Here is a 14,382-nt window from a genome sequence, read left to right on the forward strand (position 1 = left end):
GAGGCCGCCCGCAGGCCACACAGGCCCCCGGGCCTTCGGCTGTGCTGGCGCGGAGCTAATGACGCAGGAGGCGGCCTGACGGGGCAGGGCCACTGGAGGTCGCCGCGGGACAAGTGTATCTGCGCCTGCGCTGGCCCTCTTCTCTTACCTCGTCGTTTTGCCACCCTGTGGAAGGGAACCGTGGAGGCCGATGGGTGATGCAGAAGAGGGCATTGAGGCCTGGAAGGGTGCTGCCGCAGGGGAAAGGAATAGAGTATTTCGTGAAGCTCCTTTGCTCCACTACGTCCTTTACAAGATGAGCTTTTTGGACTGTGAAGTATATTCTTGTCCCTCGTTTACATACTTGGCAGCTGAGGCTTAGAGAGCTTGTTACTGGACTTTTAAGAAGAAATACTAGGCTCCGGGGGTCCAACCGGCCATACTCCGCCACCCGTCCAAAACACCAGCCAAGGAGATGAGCAGTATTGATGGGCAGGAAAAGAGCTTCAGTCAGCGTGGCCGACACTAGGAAGGACAGATTAAAAAGGCTCACGATCCGTCTTTGAGACGCTGAGAGAAATTTTGTGGTTTTATAGATAAGCGAGACAAAGACAAGCACTAGGAGTTTGCGTAGTTGTCAGGGTAAGTAACCCTGGTCAAGGCTCAGTCTCACAGTCTCGTTATTATCCCTGGTTCTGTGAGATTGACCAAAAATCTTTATGGCTTGAGGGGACAATCTGTTCTCATGCTTGTTTGCTCGTCTTGCGGGTGGGTGAGTGAGCATCATAAGGTGGTCCTCAAGCCTGCTTTTCCTGGAAACAGGGATGGGGAGTTGACTGCTGGTTCAGGACAATTTGAGACGTACTAGGATTCCACCCCAGGGAATCTGAATGAGGATGTTATATAAACCGGCATATGGCCGGGCCTGGTGGCGCACGCCTGTAATCCCAGCACTCAGGAGGCTGAGGCAGGAGGATCACTGTGAGTTCAAGACCAGCCTGGGCTACATAGTGAGGCCAGGGATGTCGTTCAATGATGCAGCACCTGCCTGGCAAGCCCAGGGTTCTGAGTTCAATCCCTGGTGTGAGTGTTACCAATCAGTTTGTGAGAAAGTGGTGATGTAAGGCAAAAGGACCTCTCCAACTCTGAGCTAGCTTTAAATAAATCCTATTTTCCTTTTTACCAGAATAGCTGGCCTCCTTTGATTTGTCAGTAGTAAGCAAATGAACCTAAGTGGCTGGTAACACTCAGCCTTGAAGGGGGATGAGATAGGTTATGTAAATTTAGGGCTAATAGCTGCTCCTTACATGATTAGCATGCTTGTGTTCAGAGGTGAACAAGGATCTAAGCCAAAGTTTTTAAGGTTCATATTTAGTATATCCAAAGATATACTTGTAATTTGAGCAGCTTTTCTACTGTATGGGTGGATGATTTTTTTTTTCTCATTCTGTACTTTTCCTCTTATGTGCTTTAGGCATGGTGAAGTCCTAGAGGCCACAGAGGACCTTTGCTCTCCAGATCCCAGAGGCTTACAGCTTGGAGCTGCAACTCTTAGGCCCGCTCTCCAGCCCGAACACACTACATGAAATTTTCATAAAACAAACTGAAAGAGATGTATAAAATGAAGGCAGAGATGGCAGGCTTTATTTTGCCACTGGGCATCTGCAGACAGGTTGAACCCATTTGTACATAGCCAAAAATTGGTCAGGATAGTATTGGAACCCAGGTCTGTGCTCTTTAGGCCAAGAACCTTTGAAAGAATTTTTCAGGGGTTTTAGCCTACCCCACTCAGTGGACACATAACATTAATTATCACATTCTGTTATTCCTGGCTCACTGTTGTACCTTGAATGTGGAAGGGACAAATAATTTGTCTCCTTATTTTCCATGGTCTACAAATCAAGAGGATCTACACTTGTGGAAAAAAAATGTACTGGAGATCATACTTGGGCCCTTACACTTGAGAAGCAGGTGGCAGAACCACTGAGTCAAAGGCCTGGCTACTGTGGAAATATATTTAAGGAACTGTGGTCAAAGAGATTACATCTGGACTTAATTAGATTTTTTTTTGGAACTCAGGACCTTACACTTGTGAGGCAGGTGGCAGAACCACTGAGCTAAATCCCTGGCCCAAGGATTTGATTTGATTTGATTTTGACATTCTGGACTTTGAATTGATGTTATAAGGCATGTCCAGCCCACAAGCTGCGTGTAGCCCTGGAAAGCCAGTAATATAGCCCCACAAGATTGTAAACTTTTAACATTATTGTGTGACTTTTTAGTGATTGTTTTCATGACTCAACTGCACAGTGCTGGAACATGGATGGTGCAGGTGACAACAGAATTCTGTGTAGGAGAGGGCACAATGCACTGCTATATTGTGAACAGTGGTTTCAAGGAATAAGCGTAAAGGGTAAAATTAGATCTAGTGGGTATCGTGGCACATACCAGTATTCCCAGCACTCCGAAGGCTGAGGTAGGAGGATCCCCACAAGTTTGAGACCAACCTGGGCAACGTAGTTCAAGACCAGCCTGAACTAACATAGCAAGACCCTGTCTCAAAAAAACATTTTTAATTAAAACTTAGTTGCAAAAGTTTTAACTTTTTCTTAACCAGCTTAAGAACTCACTAAGTATTGCAACCACTTCCATTGAACCAGACCCTGATGAATTAGTTTCATAAAAACAAAGACAGATATATTGCTAGTTTCTGTTGCTCTGTGTGTTATAGGAAAAATATTTTAAAATAAATGTTTTGTAATTTATATGCATTACTATATCATTCCTTTTATATGTGACTCAAGACAGTTCTTCTGCATTCAATGCAGCCCAGGGAAGCCAACCTGTACATCCATGCCATAGGAGAAAGAAGATTTTGAAGAACTTCAGAGGAAGAGAGCACACTTTGCACTTGGAAGGACTCGACTCCCTGGCTGTCCGAGGGCCAGTAGCAACAGACAACCTCTCAGGTGGCCTCTGCTCTCCGTATCTCTACCCATGACCACACACTGGGACCAGTGAGTTATTACTACTGAATAGAAAACAGTAGCATGATAGAATATCACTTCTAAAATTAAGTTTATAGAAATTGTGACTTTTGGGGTCTTTCTCCAACTCTTTTGCTTACTTCTCTGAGGAAAGCCAATTACTGTGTTATAAACTGCTGTCTAGAGGAACGTCAGGACAACAAATTGGCTAGAGTCAGAAAGGGCCTGAGGCCTGCCAGTAGTCACCGGAATAAGCCTGAAACTGGGTCTTCCCTCTGTGCAGCCTAGAGGTGGTGGAAGTCCTGGCTAACACCTTGATTACAAGTTTATTAGAAGCTATGGGCACATAGCAAAGCCACAGTAGTACATTTGTTGATTTTTTTTTTAATACACTGGGGATTGAACTACGGACCTTGTGCGTGTGAGACAGGCAGCAGCATCACTGAGCTAAATCCCCAGCAGTACATTTGTGACCTACAGAAATTATGAGATAACCAATACGAGTTGTTTGAAGCTGCTGTTTATGATAATTTATTATATAGCAATAGTTAGCAGATACAAATGGTTAAAGAAAAGAGGAAAGGCCTACAGGAGAGAGGTCAGGTTGGCCTGAATGAGGATGACTACAGCAGAAATGAGAGCAATATCTGAGAGGGCATCTTGCAGGTGGAATCAGCAGGAGCTGGTGATGACTTAAATGTGGGGGTAAGAAAGACAGGAAATGGTCCTGATGCCCTGGGGCTATGGCAGGGCGCAAGCAACTCAGCAGACACAGTGCCTTTACTAAGATTGAGCACACCAGGAAGAGCAAAGGTTTCAGGATATTGGCAGAGACTAAACAACTGAAATGCGGTAGTGCATGATGAAAACATACAGTTCAACATGTCACTGAATGTTTGTCTGTGTGCAGCTGTCCTTAACAGCAGAAGTTTCAGAAATGTAATGATGGGGGTGGGAGTAGGGAAAGAAAGAGAAATGGTGGCAAACGTGGAGAAATGGGTCGGGATGAGTGGACCCCAAAGGTACATCTGTAAAGGTTTAGTCCCCAGGGTGATGGTCCTGGGAAGTGCTGTGGACCTTTAAAATGGAGCTTTGGTCACGGTTGTGTGCCCTTGAAAGGAACTGTGGGACTGGGGTTTCGCTCTCTCCCTTTTTTGCCTCCTGGCTTCAGATGTGGCCGTTCACTCTGTTATGCACTCCTACCGTGATGGGTGGCCCTCACCAGAGGCCCAAGTCAAATTGCTGTGTTAGTTGGCTTTCTGTTGCTGGGATAGAATAACTGATATACACAACTTAAAGTAAGAGAGGTTTATTCTGGCTCAGTTTCAGAAGTTTCAATCCATAGTAAGGTGGCTCCATCGCTTGAGGCCTGTGGCAAGGCTGAAATATCATGGTGGAAGGGTGTGAAAGGGTAAAGCTGCTCACCTCATGGCAGCCAGGAAGGGAAGAGGGAGAAGGAGAGGGAGAAAGAAGAAATATCTTTCAAAGTCAAGCCCCTCCAGCGGGGTGTGGTATCACACACCTGTAACTCCAGCACTCAGGAAGCAGAGGCAGGAGAATTGCTTTGAGTTCAAGGTCAGACTGAATTACATAGTGAGTCCCTATCTTTAAAAAAAACAACACACACATACACACACACACACACACACACACACACACACAGTCAAGCTCCTCCCAGTTACCTACCTTCCCCAATTAGGCCTTACCTCCTAATAGCCCATTCACCTAGGAACTCAGTAGGTTAATCCATTGATAAGATTAGCACCCTCGAATCCTGCCATTTCTCTAGACATGTACATGTCTTAATCTAGTCAAGTTGACAGTCGAGATTAACCATCGCAGTCTCCCAATCTGGGACTTGAACCTCTGGAATATGTGCCAAAGTAATGCTCTTTACTTACTAAGTAGCCCGTGTCAGGTAGTAACATGAAGTTGACTAAGACAAGTGGTACATCCATGTAATAGAATATTAGAACAAAAGAAATGAAATTCCGATACATACTATACAACAGGCAGACCTTGAAAATAATATACAAAATTAAAGAAGCTTACATATTGAATAAGTCTATTTATAGGAGATAACTAGATTAGGCAATCCTAGAACTAAGGACAGACTCCATTCTCTTTTTGTTTGTTTGTTTGTTTGTTTGGTTTGGTTTGGTTGTTGTTTTGAGACAGGCTCTCACTATGTAGTTGAGACTGACTTGGAACTCACTATGTAGCCCAGGCTGATCTCAGACTCACAGCGATCCTCCTGCCTCAGCCTCCTGAGTGCTGGGATTACAGGCATGTGCCGCCATGCCTGGCTTGTTTGTTTTTTGAGACAGGGTCTCACCGCCTCCTGCCCCATAAGCACAAGGTCCTGAGTTCGATCCCTGGTACCAAAGGAAAAAAAAAAAGAGACAGGGTCTCGTTAAGCAGTTCAGGATGGCTTAAACTCACTGTGTAGCCCAGCCTGGCTTCAAACTCACGGATCCTCCTGCCTCAGCCTCCTAGGTGCTGGGATTACAGGCGCACGCCCCCACACTCAGCTAGACCCCATTTTCTTGCCACTATCCCAGTTCTCTCTGTGGCACTCATTGGCACGGATGAGACTCAGGTGGCCTCCCCAGGCAACTCTGCTTTCTGTAATGGTCCTATCACCTGAGGCCGAAGATAAACTAACTCACTTGTTCAGAAGGCCTCTCTTCTAGTGTAACACTTAGCAAACCTGAATGTGTAGACAGATCACCTCCTGATCTTGCTAAAATGCAGTTGCAGGTTCACTGGTTCTGAGCTGAGGCCTGAGGTCCTTATTTCTAACACATTCTCCGGTGCTGTCAGTGCTGCTGGTCCACAAACCATACTTTGACAGCTAGCACTCTCTTTGGTTTTTTGAAAACCCATTCTTGGAACCTCCCAGGCCTACGTTTCTTGAATTTAGAATAGTACAATCCCTCAGTAATGCCCCAGCACAATTTTGTATACTCTACATCCCTTTGAGCTTTTGCTACACATGTTCAAGGTTTGTAGAGTAGGTCCCTACCCTCAAAGAGTTTACAGTGAAAGAAGGAGGCGGATCAAATATAGCATGATTTGGGGCAATAAGTATCAAGTATGAAAGTAGTTAAGAGGAGAAAGTAATGAATTTGGAGCTGGGGAGAGCACCCAGCAGCCTAAAGGGAACCAGCTCTAAGCGCTGTCCTAAAGAAGACATGTAGGAGGGGCCAGCACCTGTGCCCAGCACTAAGTCATACATGTTCCTTTAAGGCCTGTATTTGCTTTGAGAGAATCTAAAACATCCCGATTCCCAGGCTTGGGGTGTAACTCAGTGGTAGAGTACTTGCCTAACATGCGCAAGCCCTGGATTATATCACCAGTACCCCTACCAAATGATTCTGAGTCCTGTTACCATTGGGCAATATGAGGAGCTGCTTAGCAGGGCCAAGTTACGTTTTAGTTTCTGTGATAGGATTTTTTTTTTTTTTTTACAAAAATGGAAGCCTAAGCCAAAGGAAATAAAAAATATGTCCACAGAAAAATTTGTACATGAATGATCATAGGAGAATCATTCATAATAGCCAAAGGGTGGAAGCAACAAATGAGTGATCTCTCCACACATCGTGACCTATCCATACGATGGAATGTATTTGACCATAAAAGGAAAGGAGTACAGATGCGTGTTATAACATCGGTGAGCCTTGAAGACATTAGGTCAAGTAAAAAAAAGCCAGTCACAAAAGACCACATATTTTAAGAATCCATTTATATGAAATGACCAGAAAAGACAAATACATGAAATAGAAAGTAAAATAGTGGCCAACAGGGTCAGTAACGAGGGGATAGGTGTAGCATTAGGAGCTAACAGCTAAAGAGTGCAAGGTTTCTTTTGGTGGCAGTGAAAATGTCCTAATATCTATTGTGGCATAAGAGATGTGCAACTCTAAATACACTAAAAAAACATTGAATCATACAATTTAAATGAATTCTATCTCATTAAAGCTATTTTAAATGGAGGAAAATGAGGAAGAGATAAAGGGAGAAAGAAAATGGGAGCTTCTGTCCTTTCTTTTTTCTGTCAAATTTTAACACATACACTGACCACTGGAGACTTTGTTAAAATACAGATTCTGGTTAAGTGTAGTGGATCCTGGGATTCTGCACTGCAAAAAAGTTGCCCTCTGATGTCAGTGCTTCTGATTGGTCCTGGACCATACTTTGAAGGATGAGCGTAGGTACCTCCCAGATGCCCAGCATCCATGAGCCAGGCTTATGGAATGGGCCTCACTTTGTGAGAGTGATGTCTTCATTACTTTCTGCATTGTTGAGACAAAATACCCAATATCCAAAGATAAAGGAGGAAAGATTTATTTTGGTTTAAGTTTGTAGAGATTTCGGTCTATAGTCAGCTGGCTCTAAGGCAGGGTAGCATGGCAGAGGGGCATCACAGAAGAGAAATAGTCTGTTGCAGGGCAGGCAGGTAGCAGCAAGCAGCACCAGAAGTATAAGCAGCAGCAGCCGCAGCAGCTGTGTTTCTGTTCCTCATATTCTATCCCTAAGGGCGTGTAGCACCAACACTGAAGCCTTCCCATTGTCTACACCCTGAACTCTGCCAAACCAATCAGTGGACTAATTTAGTAATTACACACCCTTTATCCCAGCATCACACACTAGAGCCAACCACCTCTGAAAAGCCCCACCTACAACCGAATGAGGCTCTGGGAAGACATCTGGACAAAATCCCTAACAAGTGACATGTGACCTGACTATTACAAATGGTGGAGGAACGAGACCACCCGAACAGGCTACTGAGGGCAAAGAGGTACAGACTTTATTCACCTGGGCAGAGGTGGACTGGCAGCAAGCAAGGGGTAGAAAGGCAAGAAAAAGCAGAAAGTTTCTTAGAGCATTGAAAGAGAGGTCTGGCATGTCTGTCACAGAGGTCAGAGCAAATATTTGTGGCTGGGGTCCATGCAGTGATCAAGGCAGATAGGTGGATATATTCAGGTGACTTGGCATTAAAAAGATGCTGTACTTTGTAGTTGTTATTTCTATGTTGGGAACATCCCATCCTGTGTTCTGTATTCTATCTGCTCCGAGATAACACAGCTTTTGTCAGGTGGAGATAGTACCTGCACTGGCTGCCTGTTTTGTTGTGGGGTTTTGTTTGTTTGTTTATTTTTTGTACCTTGTCAAACTGTAGCTTGGAATTTAAGAGCATATTCATTAACCATTTCACAACCAGGTCGAGCCTGACACTGACCACCTAACTGGCCCAGAAATGGGCATCTGACTCAAGCTGGGACTATCAGAGGCATCTGAGACTGTTTTCTGTTGCTAAAACAAAATACCAGAAACTGCATAATTTATAAAATAACAGAGGTTTATATACTAACACACAGTTCTGGAGGCTGGGAAATCCAAAGGCATGATGCCAGCATTAGGGAAAGGCCTTCTTGCTACATCACAATATGAAGGGCATCCATGGCAAGAAAGAGCACATGGCTAGCTTGACATTGTCATCTTATACAGCCACTAGTGCCATCAAGGAGTCTCTGACCTCATGACCCAACTAATCTTAGACCCCACTTCCAGACACCATGGACATGGGACTTTGGTGGTTAAGTCCTTGACACATGAACTCTGGGGGATGCATCAAAATGATAGCGTGAGGCTGCTAGGAACTGACAGCAGCAGTAAGCCACTTGTGGGTTCCTGTCAGACAGCACAGGGAGGTCATATTGTCCCAAGCCAAAGCAGTCCTTGTCTGTGTTGGAAATCTGCAAAGGGGGAAAGCCAGTTTGTAGAGAGAGGGAAGGCTGTAGCGGAGGACAGGAAGGAGAAGTCTCCTAGCCCAGAGATAGTACAGCCTTCGGCATACTGAAGTTCCTGCTCCATGTCATTCCTAAAAGTCCCTCTCTTTCATGATAGTTTGAGTGAGTCTCATGTTGAATGCTACCAAGCAGCCCCTGATTTTCTAAATGAGTATTGAAGTTGTTTAACATTATCTGGTATTAGAAATGATGTTCTTTGTAAATGGGCTTCCCATACTCCCCTCATTGTTTTCTTGAATAAATTCTTTTTGTTTTGTTTTGGGGTTTTTTTGCCTGAGACAAGGTCTTGCTATGTAGTTGATGCTGGCCATGAACTTGCTATGTAGCCTAGGCTGGCCTCAAACTCACAGCGATCCTCCTGCCTCAGCCTACCAAGTGCTGGGCTTACAGGCATGTGCCACAACATCCAGCTTTTTATTGGATGAATTCTTAGTCATGGATGTCTACCAGAAAGGTTCCATCAAGCTAAATTATCTTAGTAGTGTGAGAACATGCTCCTGAGTTCTGATCTAAGTTTCTTTCCTGCAATTATGTCATAGTAAAACTTGGCAGTCTGGGAATGGAAAGTTCTAGCATTTGCTAAATTTGACCTGACTCAGATCCTTTAGATGCTTGGAGTTGGATGAGGGCCTAGCAGTTGTGGCCAATACCACCTACAGTGTCCCTGTGGGGGCTCTGCAGTCCAGTCTGGAACCTTCCCTCAGCCTAGTGTGAGCCATCACACACAGACTCTCTGGTGTATTCCGAGAGACCTCCTGCTTGCTTCCCTTGCTGTTTGCTAACAAACTCTGGTCTTTCCTTTGAGAGCTCACAGAGTAAACATTGTCCCTCTCCTGGGAGAGGTCCTCAAATATCTCACATATTAGCCTTTTTAAAAATGGTTTCCATCATGGTAGGTCAATAATGCTAAATACATGGGCATTGTTATGCAGCCAATCTCCAGACCTTTGCGTATTTCCAGACTGAAACTCTATACCTATTAAACAGCAGCTCCACTTCTGAGCATTGTGAAGCCCAAGAAGGAAGAGGGATGCTGAGAGGCATGGTTCCCAAAGAGTTCTAGCATCTCATTTCGCAGCTGTTATACTTCACTCTACAGGTGAGAAAAGAGACTGAGATTGCCTCAGATATACAGGGGCGTGACTTTTCAATACACCTTTGAAAATCATTAAACTTGCTGCCTTTTATTATGGATAGGTGTCCTTACCCCAACCCCTGGCATGGAAGATACAGTAGGAGTCAGAAATGGCCAAAAACCAAGGGCTGTTTGGCAAGCAAACTGTATACTGCCAGGTATCACATCCATACCTTCATTCCAGTACATTTACCTGCCCTCTGGGCACTATCCTATGGGTATACACTAATAATAAATTCTTCCCTGGAGCCTCCAGATGATGCTCTATCCTGTTCATGCCTTTGGAACAGCCCAGTGAAGCTAACTTCAGAGGTGGACCTCAGAACTGTGAGAAAACAAACCTTTGTTTAGAGGACCAGGTTTTTGGTACTTTGTCACAGGTACTACAGGAAATTAACACGTTATCAAACTTCCTGTGATAGTTTGGAGGGATGAGGGAATAAAGATGCCTTGGGAGACTAGTGGTTTTAAAAGGAATATATGAGGTTATTTTTTCTGGCTTCTCAAAACCCCAAGTAGAACAAAAATAAATAAAATAGCAAGAATTCCCTGCAATTGGGGATGGAGGTCAGGGTTGGAATAAGAAGTGAAGGATAATATCACTAAGTGAAATAAGCCACCCCCACACACACACACACACTCACACTCACACACACAAATGACAAAGACTAATTCTACTTATGAGAGAGACCTAGAGTAATGAAACTCAGAGACAGAAAGCAGAATGGTGGGTGCCAGCCTGAATGGCAGAACTCCTGGCACATAGCACTATCTAAACCTCTGCACTGAGACACAGTCAGACTCCAGTGTGGCTCATACCAGTGTAAGGCTGTGTCCCTAGGTGATCCCAGCCCCATTAAAACGCCTTTCTGAGAAAACTCAGCACTGCCCAGTCTTCTGGCCGACACCTCACAGTAGGCCCCTGGCCGCCTTTTCTTAGAGCACAGAGCAAGATCCTTCCACCTGGGAATATATGCCTCTTGCAACTCAGAAGTGTCTCTCTCAAGGACTCAAGAGCCATTGCTCTGAGACCTCATCATAAGGAAGGCCAAGGCCTCTGCCTCCCAGTCTCAGTGGGAGGATGGAATCCCAGCTGGCAGACACAGCTGGCCTGTCATACGCACACTGCTCACCTTTGTACTTGTTCCCTGCTCTAATGCCCCTTAGCCCCCACCCTCCCTTTAAAATGCCACATCACTTCTACACAGAGCAGAATGGAGCTCAGCTCTTTCCTCTGCTCTCAGTAATTTTTTTTTGTATCGGGATTTGAACTGAGATCCTTGCACTTGTGAGGCAGGTGGTGGAACCACTGAGCTAAATCCCCAGCCCTGCTCTCAGTAACTATTGAATCAAATCTTGTTTCATCACTGCCTGTATGTATTTTCTTTTACATAAGGAGCTGAGGAGAGGGCTAAATGGAGAGTTGGTGTTTAATGAGGACTGAGTTTCAATTGGAAAGATAAAAACATCCTAGCTGTGGAAGTAGGGGTGGTTGTACAACAATGTGAAGGTGCTTACTGGCACTGAACTTTTCACTTAAAAATGGTTAAAATGTTAAATTTAGCCAGGTGTAGTCCCAGCACTCTGGGTGGCTGAGGCAAGAGGATTGCAAATTCAAGCCCAGCCTGAATAACTTAGTGATTCAGCAGTACCCTCTCCAAATTGGGGTGGGGGGTGGTTGGCAGACATAGCTCAGTGCAAAGGCCTCAGGTTCAATTCCCAGTACAGAAAAAAGGTAAAAATTTTATAATTAGTTTGCAATTATAAAACACATACAGTATTCAATCTGATGATTGTGGTGATAGATATGAGAATCACACAGTCGATGCAAGTATGTAGAACACACACACACACACACACACACACACACACACACGAAAAATTGAGGCCATCTGAATAGGCTCAGGAGATTTCATCAACATCAGAGAGTACTGACAAGCCTTGCAGGGACTGCTGAGTTGTCAGAGGCTACAACTCCACTCTTTTCTTCGAGGGCACATAGCCTTTCATTTCTGCTCTATCTGCCCCCGGCTTCCTCTTCTGATTTTGATTTGCAGCATGACCTTTCAGTTCACCTAGCTCAATGTCCGGTTGCATGGTGCCAGGGGTCCCATGGGTCCATCCTGCTCAGGTGTCTACCCTTCCCTGCTGCAGTGTGCTGGGCCCCATGTGCATATCCTCCTCCAGCGGGGCTGGGAGAGAGCCCAGTTCCAGGGGACCTCCGAAAACAGTCTGACAGTCTCTGAGGAGGCAGAGTAGGACCTGGAAATGTCAGTGCTTTGCCCTGGGATAATCCTGCCCCTGAGATGTTTCCAGTGTTGTCAGATATTCCCACAGGTATCGTATCAGTGTGGGTTGGGTTCGATTTCCTGAACTTGGTTAGTGAACTGTGATTACATAAGAGATTATCCTGCACACAATGCCTGTAAACCACTTGTAGATCGCCTGGGGGAGTGTGTGTGTGTGTATACATATATAAAAGGGTAGGGCAAGGAGTAATAGACCAAATGGGACAAAGTGTTAAAAGTGGATGAAAGGGTATATGAGATTGCTGTGCTATTTTAACAACTTCCCTGTAAGTTTGAAATAATTTCAAATAAGTAAAAAGGAAACAAAGCTTTATGAAGTTTGATCCCAGCCATATTAAGAAGGAAAACCATATACATAAGGTTTATATAGGTATATACCATATACAGATACCTATTTATGAGGTAGTGTGATATTTGATGCATATATACACTGTATAATGATCATACTGGTTTTTTGTTTTTTTGGTGCTTCATGGAGCTGGTGGATGGAAAATAGGGCCTACTGCATCCTAGAAATGCTCCACCACTAAGTTACAGGCCATCCCTATATTATTTAAGTTGAGGTGAAATTCACGTAACATCAGATTTATCTTATTTAAGTGAATGATTTGGTGGCCTCTGGTACATTTACAATATTATGGAATTACTGTCACTACCATATATAGTTCCAAAACATTCTCATCCCCTCAAAAAGACACCTCATATCCCCCACTTGCCTGTTCTCTGGGCCCCTGTAACCATCAGCCTGCTGAGTATGAATTTCCTTTTCTGGAGATTTCATATAAACAGATCATAAAATATGTAGCCTTTGTGTCTGCTTCTTTCACTTAGTGTCACATTTTTCAAGGATCATTATGTGGTAGTCTTTGTCAGTGCTTTTTTCCTTTTTATGGCTGAATAACATTCCACTGTGTGGAGATGCTACATTTTGTTTATCCTTTCACACACTGATGGACCTTGGGGTAGAAATGTGGGTTGTTCCCTGCTTTTGGCTGTTGTGGACAGTGCTTCTGTGAACATTTGTAAACACGTTTTGTTGGAGTCGCCGTTTTCAGTTATTTCGTGTTGGGACCCTGGCGCCTTGATCCTGCATGGATGGCATTGTCTGCCAGGTGTAGCAAGATCACCCTAAAGGACCCTGGGGAAGCTCTATCCTATCGCTCTTGGAGAGGATAGCGCTGCGGTTCTCCTGCAGGCCACAAGGTGGCGCCAAGACTCAGGAAGCGCCTCAATCAGTGGGGCCGGCCAACTGGGTGAAAAGCTCACAGGGTTCTTGGTTGAGCCAGAAGCCAACCATTTCCTCTTGGGGACCCAGCAAGGCTAAATCCAGAGACAGCAACTTTACACCAATACTTCTGTGACTGACCCATGTCCCGAAGAGATTAGGATGTTCATAAACTGAGAACTCAGTTTTTCCTTCAGACAGCTTACTTAAGATTCTAATTGGTTCCTGCCACGGAAAGAAAGGACAAGGAGATTAAGTGCCTGGGATGCCAAAATCAAAGTTGTAGGCAGTTCTTCATAGACTTCCTTTGGATTTTTTAATTTATTTATTGTACCCGGGATCAAACTCGGGTCCTTGAATTTACGAGGCAGACAGCAGAACCAGTGAGCTAAATCCCCAGCCCCATGGACTTCCTTTGGTATCCCCCTTGGCTTACAGAGCCAGTTCTCCTTCAGTGAATCTAATTCACATGCCTGGCGGGCAAGAATTATTTCTCTGCTTTTTCTAATTGCCCTCAAGGAAGTTCTTTGAAGCACTGTTTACAGTACTAAAAACAAATGGCAAGGAAGCTGGGTGTGGTGGTGCACACCTGTAATCCCAGCACTGGAGGCTGATGCTGGAGGATCGCTGGAGTTCCAGGTTGGTCTCAACTACATATCTGTCTCAAAAAACCAAAAAAAAACAAACAAGTGGCAAGGACACCTGGCATGGTGGTACATGCCCGTAATCCCAGCACTTGAGAGACTGAGGTAGGAGGACTGCTACAAGGTCGAGGCCAGCCTGGGCGGCACAGGAAGAGCACGTCACAAAAAAAACCAAGAAGTGGGAAGGGAGGCTGGAAGGGCCTGGGAATATAACTCAGGGTGAAGGCTCTGGTTCAATCCCCTAATACTGGAAAAAGAAAGCAATGTCTTTTTTTTTTTTTTTTTTTTTT

This window comes from Fukomys damarensis, unplaced genomic scaffold (assembly GCF_012274545.1).
Source record: "Fukomys damarensis isolate Sample0158 unplaced genomic scaffold, DMR_v1.0_HiC HiC_scaffold_12, whole genome shotgun sequence".
Lineage (NCBI taxonomy): Eukaryota > Metazoa > Chordata > Mammalia > Rodentia > Bathyergidae > Fukomys > Fukomys damarensis.